We start from the raw sequence: 9,238 nt of genomic DNA, 5'->3' as shown, positions 1-9,238 counted from the left end.
GACTCATTTCCACAGTTATTGACATGGTAAATCTAATGGAATTTTATCTTTTAATTTCTAAAAATAAAAATGCAATATACATTTATAACAGTACATTTTGTGTTGTATTCAATTACAGAAATCGAGTTCACGATGCTGCATGTGCGTTTCTAATACAACAGCATTGGGAGTGAAGGCAAATTTGACATCTTTCTCTTTTCCGATCAACATAATAATTATTTATTTGTTTGTTTGTTTATGTATTTATTTATTTCTATTGAAGCAAATGGGAATGCAAAGATTATATTTGGTGTAATTTCTGTTCACCACTATAGAAGTGTCCATCTCATAGTCCAAATCACTGAAATCAAAGTTCAGTATTATAGTGTAAGAATGACATGTTCTAGTCTACTACTAATACAATTATAATCAATAAAACACTTTTTAAAGGAGTATTTACCAGAAATATTATTTATCAGAATTTATTTAGGTGAAAAATGTAAATGTGCAGTATTTCTGAAAAATAAATTAATTAATTAATTAATTTAAAAAAATACTTTTTTAATATAAAATCAATTAATTGGAGATGCTTTTGATTATTAAAAGAAAGAGTATAGATAAAAAATGGAAAAAAAACTGAATTTGGAAATAAAACGGATTTCATAGGGCCCTGTAATTATAATATTTTTAAAATATTTTTTTGTGGTAATAAAAATAGATTTAAGTGAACAATAGCTTTTAAAATGACTTAAAATACATATATAATAGCAATGATGCAACAATAATTAGTTCCAATACAGTATCAAAAGCAAGAAATCATATGGTTTTATTGAACAAAACTGTTAAAATACATAAAGTATTATAAACAATAGAGCTAGTGTACATTACGCATAACAACAAAGGCCTGCAGGGGGCGCCGACGGCCTTATGATTATTTTTACACATTACTGCACGAACTAATCCTTGTTTAATATTGACCAAGAACCACTTAATTTAAATGTCCACTTAATCTTTAATATTTGGCCATTTCTTTAGGACAGAAATGCTATAGCCACTGTAATTAAATGAATATATGGACATCAAAACCAAAACCTGCAAACTCAGAGTAAGGGTTTGAGCTTGTATTTTGAAATTGTGATGTATTCTCCTGGGTTTGTGTGGATTTATAAATTATTTACCTTACAAATCTGATGAAATGGCGCACGTTGCGCTCCCAGATGAACATATAATAAACCCAATATAATAAAGCTCATATACTGTATTAGAACATATAATTATTTTATTAAATCATAGAGTTTGTGAATTCACAATTATGCTTAATTATGATTTTTAAATGGGTTTAATATATCATGCAGCCTTGGAAAATAGTCTAAAAATGTGTTTTATGGATTCTCGTCCGTGAAATGCGCCACTTCCGGTATTTTGCCGGTTAGTGGACAGGAGCAAAATGACTAAAATCGACTAATCGCAACTGCCCTACTGGAATGGAGGTTTTAAATTTCAAAGCAGACCCAAAATGTACACAATCTCACAGCGTTTTCGATGGCGTAACTATTGTTCAAACAAACTGTTCCCTAAAGATGTACACCATGTTGGAACAACATTTGGCTTTAAAGGAATAGTTCACTAAAAATGAAAATGTACTCACCCTCAGGCCATCCAAGATGTAGATGAGTTTGTTTCTTCAGCAGAATAGATTTGGTGAAATTTAGCATTACATCACTTGCTCATTAATGAATTGCAGTGAATGGGTGCCATCAGAATGAGAGTCCAAACAGCTAATAGAAACATCACAGTAATCCACAAGTAATGTAAGTAATCCACAAGTTGAATGTTGTAATAAACAAATCCATCATTAAGAGGTATTTTACCTAACAAACCATTGCTTTCAGCTAAATAATGTATCCTCTCCGTAATATTGCATTCTCTGGTGAAAAAGTTGTCTCATCTGAATCAGGAGAGAAATATGCACAGATCAAGCATTGTTTACAATGAATATGGACTGGAGCTTTTAAGCTTCAAAACAGACTCAAAAGAACCAATTCATTGCAAATGTTTGACACAAAGGTAGGGCTGAACGATTTTGGAAAAATAACCTAATTGCGATTTTTATTTTTTTACCAATATTGCGATTGTGATTTAATATGCAATTATTTTTTAAAGCTCTTTATGTTCTGTATTATTCAACAAAGACAAGCAATAAATCATTGTATAGTATGATCAACACAATATTAGATAGATTAAACATAAATATTATTTTCTGTAGGCCAGACCTATATGTTATGATGAAATTAGGTGATGCATGAATTGATATGAATGACATTTTTATTTAACAACTACAATCACAGTAGTATATTGACTGATTTGTTGAACTTCCAGCCTTGTAAGCATGTAATAATTATGACAACATAAAGCACTGACAAATAAGCCTGGTGTAAACATTAATATGAAAGTCAGTAACAAATCACACAAACTAAAGTAGAAATATAAAAACAAATCTGTTGCTTTACCACACTCAGTATTTAGGTCATTCAAAGTCACTGTAATAAACATATATGTAAACATGTGGATTGCACTTTTTAAACACTGTCTGTTAACTTTAGACAGACTTTAAATAAATAAATAAAAATGTATATGAAGAGTTTATTTGCTCCATTTTTTTTAATTTTCAAAAATCATGTTTTTTATCATGTTTTTATTGTGTTTTATTGTGTTAGTTAGCTGATTTTTAAAGTTATTTTTTTAATCTAGTCAAAATAACCCAACTGCAGTTGGACTGAGATTAATTGGAATGCACAATGAAAAAACATGATTTCTGAGAATTGTTAAAAACTGAGTTTTTTGCAAATAAACTCTTCATATATTACCTTATTACATATAACCTATATTATCTTAAGGTCGAAGTCTTCAGTAATGAAATGCACCATAACAGTGTTACCGCTTGAGTAATTTCCATGTGCAGTTGTGAAGTACGTTCATATATAAGCTACACTTTCAAACATTTCTGTGTGTAGCGTGCCACGGTTGCCAGGTTTTCACAACAAAACCTGCCCAATTGCTACTGAAAACTAGCCCAATCGTGTTTCAAGGGGGGTCCACCGGTAAAAATCACATTGCGGGGGGTAAAATACACTTTTTGGAGGGGTTCCCCTGGTAAGATTCGCATTTCAGGGGCTAAATATCACGTTTTTGGAGGCAAACCGCGGACTTGGTAACACTGTAAGCGTGCCAACTTGACGCTTCCTCTGAAGACTGCTTAGATGTGTTTGATCTTGAAGCAGCACCGATTGGTGCACCGATGCCATGTACCGATTGGTCTTCCAGTCGAACACACCTCTCACTCATACTTAGAAGGGAGATGTTATTATGTGAGTCCCACAAGGCTCAATTCTTGCACCACTCTTGTTCATCCGGTATATGCTCCCACTGAGTCAAATAATGAGAAAAAACTAATTGCCTATCACAGCTATGCAGATGACACCCAGATTTACCTAGCCTTATCGCCAAATGGCTACAGCCCCATTGATTCCCTCTGCCAATGCATTGATGAAATTAACAGGTGGGTGTGCCAAAACTTTCTTCAGTTCAACAAGGAGAAACCTGCAGTCATTGCATTTGGAAACAAAGATGAAGTTCTCAAGGTGAATGCATACCTTGACTCTATGAGTCAAACAACTAAAAATCAAGTCAAGAATCTTTGTGTGATTCTGGAGTCAGACCTTAGTTTCAGTAGTCATGTCAAAGCAATAAATAAATCAGCATACAATCATCTCAAAAACATTGCAAGAATTAGATGTTTTGTTTCTAGTCAAGATTGGAGAAACTTGTTCATGCCTTTATCACCAGCAGGGTGGATTACTGTAATGGTCTCCTCACCGGCCTTCCCATGAAGACCATTAGACAGCTGCAGCTCATCCAGAACGCTGCTGCCAGCATTCTGACTAGAACCAGAAAATATGAGCATATCACACCAGTCCTCATGTTCACACACCAAGCCGACGAACTAGTGGCGACGAAAGCAGACTGCGGGGTCGGCTCACGTCGGCAGCGTCTGGGTCCAAAGTTGCCCTGACACACGACGCTCGACACCCGATGGCCAAGTAGCATGTCCGTTCTGTGCTTTTCTCCTGCACTGGTTCGCCAGCTCGTTTATAAATCTCTATGTGGCCTAGAACCTAAATACATTGCAGATATGTTCACTGAATATAAACCTAACAGACCACTCAGATCATTAGGATCAAGTCAGGTAGAAATACCAAGGGTTCACTCAAAAGAAGGGGAGTCCACTTTTAGCTATTATGCAGCCCACAGTTGGAACCAGCTTCAAGAAGAGATCAGATGTGCTAAATCAGTAGCCATATTTAAATCTAGACTCAAAACACATCTGTTTAGCTGTGCATATACTGAATGGGCACTGTTATGTCCAAACTGATTGCACTTTATGTATAATCATTATTATTCTTAACCGTTTTAATTCATTTTAAATCAATTTTTAAATTATTTTAAAAAATGTAAATTCCTTGTTTTTATTGTTGTGATTATTATTATTTTTTCTTTCATGATTGTTTTAAATATAAAGCACTTTGAATTACCACTGTGTATGAAATGTGCTATATAAATAAACTTTGCCTTTGCCTTTAGTAAATATATCAATACACAATTAAAGAATCCTGTAATTTTTGTGGCTCTTTTTCCCCTTCAGACTCAAGTCAGGGAGAGCTCTCGACATGGTTTTGTTGGTGTGTGTATGTGTATGTGTGTGACACTAACAGTACTGTGTGGATCACTTTTCTTTTTCAAAAGATGAGTTATGACAGTCATAACCAAATATTACAACAAGAAGCACTATGTGACACAGAGAAAAAGAGAGCGAGTTACTGAAAATGTCCTCAGCCCAGTGAAGTATGAAACACTGTGGTCTAAAAATCTGTCTGTCTCCTTGAGTTATATAACTATGTTTTGCGTTCATGTGTTAGTGTTTGCGCACTACGTAACTTTAACCCAAACACTTACAAATCTCTCTCTCTCTCTCTCTCGAATCCCCTGCCCTTGAACCTCACAGCATTGATTTTCATGTAGATTTCCTTATGCCAGCATCTTCATTGCTTACTTTTAGTCTTTCATAATTAATGATCATAAAACTGTGCTCTATTTTGCTCACAAGGGCGAAACTTTGATGGATGCACCGTTTCTGTTAAGGGCAGCCAAAATGTGCTGATGTAAGGGGTCACATGACGCAAAGGACCAATCATCGGAGAGGTTCAAGAAGCACTTCTACTGCAATATTCAAGTAGCACAAACCATTAGTTTTATAAAGGCTCTAAGTACATATTAAAAGACTAATCGTGATACAATAAAATCTTTAAAAAAATTAAGCTTTATAAAAAGTAAAATGTAAATATTCTTATTTAGCACAGTCTAGTTTTAGATCAAATGTGAGAAAAGCTAGACAGAAGGTTTCATTGAATTATTCAGGAATACCAAACAGACCTTCATACAGATTATCTCCAAAGAACCCCCAAAATACTAAACACTAGAACAATGCAAATCACATGAGACCAGCAACCAGGAAAAAATTCACCACAGCGAGAGAGAAAGCAAGATGATGACAGAAAGAGCCCAGAGGGATTTCTCCTGGACATGGATGGTCAGAGCGGTGAAGAAAAGCAGCGTGATTAAAGCACACTATCTCTCCTTTCCCGATGGGAACATGAAGAAAACAATTACCTACGTGTGAATATGAGCAAAATGTTATGTCTGTTACTCTTAATGTCAGATGAGCTCCAAAAGCCTGGGATATTTCTGAGCTGGGTGGTGGAAACAGCCTGCACAGTGGATTGTGTGTTACTTAGAATTGTTTATATAGTGTAGAGACAAAATAAAGAGGAGGAGAGAGAGGAAAAGAGAGAGTGAGGGGGGAAAGAGAGCAGCATCACATGGTTTCATTCAGGGGCATGCATGCGAGTCAGGATCTAGATGGTAGTGTCTATTTTTACTTCAGGTGACATCAGGTTTAACACTCTGTTTCGTCCAGCACACAAGGAAAAAACAAATACATGCTGCATTGCCATTACCTTCCCCAATCCCAGTATTTTGTGAGCCATGGAGACCATGAGATGCTGGAAATTTCTTCAGGTATTGTTGTCCATGCATCCTGAATCACAGTCTTACACTGTTTCCGATGGGGTAACCATTGCTCAAGCAAACCGTCACCTAAAGATGCTTGATCCAATATAAAATAAGATAGGTTTATGAACATGTCTGGGCCATCATGGACCATGTTTAAACAGCACTTGGGTTTAAAGGAATAGTTCACCAAAATGAAAATGTACTCACCCTCAGGCCATCCAAGACGTAGCTGAGTTTGTTTCTTCATTAGAACAGATTTGGAGAAATGTAGCATTACACAACTTGCTCACCAATGGATCCTCTGAAGTGAATGGGTGCCGTCAGAATGAAAATCCAAACAGCTTAAAAAACAACACAATAATCCACAAGTAATGTAAGTAATCCACAAACTGCATGTTTGTAATAAACAAATCCATCATTAAGAGGTTTTTAACTTTAAACCATTGCTTTCAGCTAAAATGTGTGTCCTCTCCATAATATTGCTTTCTCCAGCGAAAAAGTCATCTCATCTCAATCAGGAGAGAAATATGCACAAATCAAACACTGCTTACAATTGAGAACAGTCTTAAATAAATATGTGACCCTGGACCACAAAACCAGTCATAAGGGTCAATTTTTCGGAATTTATATTTATATATGCATCATCTGAAAGCTGAATAAATAAGCTTTCCATTGATGTATGGTTTGTTATGATAGGACAATATTTGGCCGAGATACAACTATTTGAAAATCTGGAATCTGAGTGTGCAAAAAAATCTAAATATTGAGAAAATTGCCTTTAAAGCTGTCCAAATGAAGTTATTAGCTATGCATATTACTAATCAAAAATTAAGTTTTGATATATTTACTGTAGGAAATTTACAAAATATCTTCATGGAACATGATCTTTATTTAATGTCCTAATGATTTTTGGCATAAAAGAAAAATCAGTAATTTTGATTTGACCCATACAATGTATTTTTGACTATTGCTACAAATATACCCCAGCAACTTAAGACTGGTTTTGTGGTCCAAGGTCACATATGTCAATGGATTTTGATGTGAGCGGATAACAGGAGAGTTTTTAAGAGGGAGTTTTTTTTTTAACTGGAAGAAGCATTGTTATGGATTATGAACATGTATTCTGGCCAGAAGCAATAGTTTAAAATTAAAATGCCTTGCTGGATTTGTTTTTTACAAAAACACAGCTTTTCACCTCACAAGACATTAACTGATGGACTGCAGTCATGTGGATTATTGTAATATTTCACTATAGCATTCTTAGCTGACAGTATATGGACTCATTGTTCTGTTGAGATTTCACTAGGTGCGTACCTTCCTGTCAGTTTGAAACCTTCTTCCAGTTTGCTTCTGAGATGTGGTGCCACAACAGTCTGGCACCTGCTATGTGTCACCTATCAAACACACTTAAATCACACACGCTCTGTCCATTATCGCATATAACGCTGCGCTAAATAGAGGCTGTGGTATCTTACTTTACAGTGACTGCATTTTCAGGTGTAGCAGGATAGTGGAGGGGTGGTGTGCTGTAATCCATTAGGTGCCATTGAGTTTTATAATTTTGGCTTGTGAGTGCAAATTAGTCTTGCTTTATATCATTATATCCCAATGTATTATTATCTCTCTTCATAAATTACACTACATTTATGTCATACCACTACCTCATTTTATCATATTAACTCTCTCTAGATCATTAACTTTCTCTCTTGTTCGCTCTCCTAACTGAAGCAAATTAGAAGCCATATTCAGATGTTAACACTGCAAAAAGTACTTTTGTAGTCAGATTTTTTATTCTTTTTTCCAGTAAAAATATCTAACATTTTATTTAGAACATTTTTAATACAAGATATATTTACTCAAAAAGCAAACTGTGTATATGAAGACTTACAGAGAATATATTTTATTTTAGTTATAATTATATTTGCATATCAGTTTGTTTTTCTTTTCTCAATTTTTTTCAAACAAACTTTGTCTTGCACAATATATTGACGCTTAAAACTAAAAGTCGATTTGACATTTTTGTTGACTTGACAAAGCCTTGTAAGAAAGTTTTTAAATAATTTTAAAAGATCGAGGTTTGTATAGGATTTACAGTCACCAAAAGAAATAGACAGAAAGACAAACTGCCAGTTGCTACGGTATTCTGGGAAGCTGCAAAGTCCAGTTACCAAAAGCAGCATTGCTAATGACCATTAAAAATGTGTTTAAACTCTTGAACGAGAATGATGCCTCATTTTCTCTTTTTGTTTCTGAAAATAAGCTTATTAAAATAGATAACTATAAAATAGACGAGTTGAATTTTGTATCTGTAATCTCATGGGTTTTGCTGTATCTACTGCTTGTATCTAAACTAGAACACAGCAAATTCACTGCAGTTCTCACACACAGTTGATACATGTCTGACAGGTAGCCTGTGTCAATCAAAATCGTGACTTTTGTAGATTTTTGCATGACCTTGCTAAGTATTTTAAAGAGTTTTATTCAGATAGATTTAGTTTTTTAATTAGAATTTCAAAAAGTAAGCGGTCTAGAAGACTGTGCTGTTAAGAGCAGTGGGATTGAACAGGTGCAGGGGAGCTAAAGAGTAGTCTGAAGGTTAATTCAACAGTGCCAAGTGCAGTTCCTTGCCCTAAGCGTGCATGAATCACTGTATGTTTGTGTGTAAGTGTGAGCCGTGGCAGCTTCATTAAATGGTTAGCAGTAAAAAAATAGCCTGAGATGGGTGCGCTTAGATAGTGTGATGGAATGGCAACAGAGTCTCTGGAGTGAGTCGGTGTGTGGCAAAGAATATTTTGTGGGAGTTGCTCAGACTTTGTGAGATAGATTGGGATGGGATGGCATTTTTAATGGGTACACTAGAGAATCGTTAGCTGTATGCAAACCATCAGTCCTTGAAGGAACTCTGTGTTTGGAATAGAGCAAGAACTGAAGTAGATGTTTTGCTCCTTTTTTGAGCCAGTTTCTACCGTGTATATATTCATAATCTTTTATATATACAGTCTGAGCATTATATATAATTGTATTAATATTTATGATTATTATTGTTTATTTTATTTATTATTTCATGCAAACCAATTAGATTGAGCATTTTACAGAAAAAAAAACTAAATATAAACTCTCTCTCTGTCTA

This window comes from Onychostoma macrolepis, chromosome 10 (genome assembly GCF_012432095.1).
Source record: "Onychostoma macrolepis isolate SWU-2019 chromosome 10, ASM1243209v1, whole genome shotgun sequence".
Classification (NCBI taxonomy): domain Eukaryota; kingdom Metazoa; phylum Chordata; class Actinopteri; order Cypriniformes; family Cyprinidae; genus Onychostoma; species Onychostoma macrolepis.
This window is presented reverse-complemented; position numbering follows the sequence as displayed.